This window comes from Fistularia commersonii, chromosome 34 (genome assembly GCF_037954325.1).
Source record: "Fistularia commersonii isolate RoL2024-O1a breed Wild chromosome 34, RoL_Fcom_v1.0, whole genome shotgun sequence".
Classification (NCBI taxonomy): domain Eukaryota; kingdom Metazoa; phylum Chordata; class Actinopteri; order Syngnathiformes; family Fistulariidae; genus Fistularia; species Fistularia commersonii.
Window position 1 is genome coordinate 10485001 of NC_141317.1, and position 3817 is coordinate 10488817.

General features: G+C 56.3%; 1 protein-coding gene across 1 annotated transcript in view; it reads right to left on the bottom strand.

The window, feature by feature from the left end:
- LOC147214581 (cadherin-4-like) overlaps positions 1-143 on the bottom strand; it is a 227971-nt gene extending 227828 nt beyond the window's left edge. The window contains exon 1 of the mRNA XM_086141303.1: positions 1-143. This exon is cut by the window's left edge and continues 92 nt beyond it. The gene's annotated coding sequence lies outside the window, so the exon portion shown is untranslated.
- Positions 144-3817: the final 3674 nt, after the last annotated feature.

Consider the following 3817-nt stretch of genomic DNA (forward strand, 5'->3'; position numbering starts at 1 on the left):
AGAGAGCGCTTGACGAGCCTCCTCCTGGTTCTTCTCGGGCGAAAGGGGCTCCGGTGTCCGCGTCCCTCCCCGGGTCCGACGGCGCGTCTGCTCCGGGCCGCTGCGCTCCGTGCGTGTGGCGCCGCTCCGGACTTTCCCGCGGCTCTCCGGTCCGCAGGTGAGCGCGGCGCGCGGCGGCGAGGCGCGGGAGACGTCACTCCCCCGGCCCCGCCCCCTCCGGCCGGTGCGGGAGGGCTGCGCGCACACGCACACGCGCACACACACACGCACAAACTTAAAGACACACTCACGTCCGGAGCCCCCGCACGCGTCCGAACCGGAAGTTCCCCGTCAAACGCGGGCGGCTTCCGGGCGGCCGCGTCCCAACCGGCCCCGTGACCGGCACCCTTTGCGGTCCGCGCACGCGCCTGACGCTCACGGGGAACGTGTGAACGCAGCACGTCTGCACAGCACGCGAAATATATGAAAATTAACCAAAAATCATTTAAAAAAAAACAGGAAGCCTGAAATCCATTTGTGTTTATCCAAGAATCTATGAATGTGTGAGAGTCTCATGAAGGCGTGGAGGAACCTGGAGCTGCTCGTCAGTCATCCACTCATTCATCCGTTCATCCGTTCATCCACTCATCCACTCATTCATCCGTTCATTCATCCATTTATTCATCCAGTCATCCAGTCATCTCCGCATGTCATCATGAGAAGCGGCAGGTGAAGGTTTTTGTCTCCATATGACGAGTGAATGAATGAATGAATGAATGAACAGTCGGCCGTCAGACATGATGTAACAGATTACCCTGCATATAATTAGCGAAAAGTAGTTGTATTTCCTAGTGTTGTATTTAAAGTCATATTTTTTGTGTCATATTTGGCGCCAATTAAATCCCCCTCGTCTCTTATTGGGTAATTTTGGATCATTAATATCTGAAAGCGGTGGTGGAATGATTGACAGCTGCTAGGAAACAGATTTCTTTGGCTGTGTGAGTGTGTGTGAGTGTGTGTGAGTGTGTGTGAGTGTGTGTCGGGCTGCTCCGTGTCGCCCCGCGTGCCTGAGCCGAGGCCGGCCCGGAACTCCTTCCCTGAAAATGAAAACAGCTGAAATACAACAAAAAAAAAGCGGAGGGCATCTGGTCTGTCTTCATTTTATTTCTCAGGAAACCTTCCTCAGAAGAGAAGAGATGCAGGAATCACGGGGCTCCTCAGGAACGGCCCCAGTCCTGATGCTATGCTAACTAGCGCTGAGGAAATGAGGTTTTGGAGGATTCATTCATTCATTCATTCATACTCCAGACGGATGATCCTGACGTGGGGTCTCAGGGAGGGCTGGAGCCAATCCTAGCTGTCGCTGGACGAGAGGCGGGGTCAGCCTGAACCAATCACAGGGCGGCATAAAGAGTCACACAACCAGTCACACATCTGGACAACGTAGGGCCTCCTGTGAAGCTCCTGCATGTGTTTGGACGGTGAAGGAACCCTGAAGAACCCTTAAGAACCCTGAGGAACCCTGAAGAACCCTGAGGAACCCTGAGGAACCCTGAGGAACCTTGAGGACCCTGAGGAATCCTGAGGACCCTGAGGAACCCTGAAGAACCCTGAGGACCCTGAGGAACCCTGAAGAACCCTGAAGAACCCAGAGGACCCTGAGGAACCCTGAGGAACCCAATGCAGACTCAGGGAGAAGGTGGAGGATCCGCGGAGGAAGTGGGAATCTGAGCGTGGACCTTCTGCCGTCAGGCGGAGGTGCTGCCTCCTGAAGCTCATCAGCTTTCCGTCTCACAAACGTTCAGTCTCTAGAAGTTCTGGAAGGTCTTTTGGAGCTTTCGGTCGAAGGAACTCCTGAACAAACAGCAGAGAAGTTTGTCTCTCCGCTCCCGTCGCCGTGACGTCGGCCGTTCTACTGGAGAGTAATTCCACTCTGATGGCCGCCCGAACCCAGACGGGTCCGGTCGCCTCGCCGTCCAATCGGCAGGAGCGTCCCGCCCCCGTAATCAGGAACGCCGGGACACGGAAACGTCCGGAAGATGAAGCAAAGCAAACCCGGGCACTGATTGGAGCGTCGGCGCGGAGAGACGGAGTCCTGATTAGGCGGGAGGGAAACCCAGACACGCTCCGGGACCTTCAGGAACATTTTTATTAACATTTGAATGTTTGACCCGTCCTGAAGCTCCGCACTGAGAGCTGAACATCTCCTCCAGGTGTGAAGACCTGAGGAGGAACCTGAAGCCTGAAGAAGGCCACCCTGAACCTTCTACAGACAGGCTTTCCAAGGGATGGATCTAGATCCATTCTTCACCTGGACACTTGGAACCTCCTCCTCACAGCCAGAAGGTTCCCTCAGGGTTCCTTCCTGTGCAGGGTCTCCATGTTCTCCCCGTCTCCATGTTCTCCCCGTGTCTGGCCGCAGGGTTCTTCAGGGTTCCCCAGGGTCCTCAGGGTTCTTCAGGGTTCCTCAGGGTTCCTTCCTGTGTCGGGTCTCCATGTTCTCCCCGTGTCTGCGTGGGGTTCCTCAGGGTTCCTCAGGGTTCCTTCCTGTGTCGGGTCTCCATGTTCTCCCCGTGTCTGTGTGGGGTTCCTCAGGGTTCCTCAGGGTTCCCCAGGGTCCTCTGGGTTCTTCAGGGTTCCTCAGGGTTCCTTCCTATGTCAGGTCTCCAAGTTCTCCCCGTGTCTGCGTGGGGTTCCTCAGGGTCCTCAGAGTTCTTCAGGGTCCTCAGGGTTCCTCAGGGTTCCTCAGGGTTCCCCAGGGTCCTCAGGGTTCTTCAGGGTTCTTCAGGGTTCCTCAGGGTTCCTTCCTGTGTCGGGTCTCCATGTTCTCCCCGTGTCTGCGTGGGGTTCCTCAGGGTTCCTCAGGGTCCTCAGGGTTCCTCAGGGTTCCCCAGAGTCCTCAGGGTTCTTCAGGGTTCCTCAGGGTTCCTCAGGGTTCTCCAGGGTCCTCGGGGTTCTTCAGGGTTCCTCAGAGTTCCTTCCTGTGTCAGGTCTCCATGTTCTCCCCGTGTCTATGTGGGGTTCCTCAGGGTTCTCCAGGCTCCTTCCACCGTCCAAACACATGCAGGAGGTTTGAGGAGACCCTCCTCTGTTGTGAGTCTCCAGATCCTGCAGATGGGAGTGAATGCTCTGATGTCTCCAGGAGGTTCATGATCGTCCACCCGTCCATCTAAGCCGAGGTCTGCAGGTCCACGAGGCTGCAGAGCTCCAGCCTCTGCTGGCTCCAGACAGCTCCAGTCTTTGCCCGTCCTGCGCCGCCGGGGAAGAAAGTGACGACGCTTCCAAAATAAATCCGATGCTAAGCGTGACGGCGGCAACCGTGGCGGGAAATTAAGCAAACAAACAAACGGATAAATAAATAAAGGAAAGGAGGCGGGGTCGTCACGGCGACGCCTGAAATAGCCTCACCTGAGGCGCTTTGAAGGCAAACTGAAAATCCAGGAGCCGATGCCCGGGGAGCAGGAGGTTTCACTCGTTCAGGAACGCCAGCGGCGCCGGCGCTTCCATCGCTGCTTCTCTGCTGCAGAAGCAAACCTGGAAGGCTTTATTTCACCGAAACGGGCCTGAAGTCCACAGGATTCTCCGGAAAAAGCCCTGAACTACAAACGCTACGTTAGCCGCTCTTAGCTAGCGCTCGGCCTGCATCCCCGTCAGTCCTCACATGCCTGCGTGGAATCTGGAGTGGGTTCGCGATCTGGAAACGACCCGATGAAGGTCCATCCAGAGAAGAACCCAAGCAGGAACCTTCTCGAAGCCGTCTTCTTCACGACAAGTTCAAGGAAAAACCGCGTGGTTCTTCCCAGAAGGTGTGGTCTCTCCTGAGCTGGTGGTCACGTCA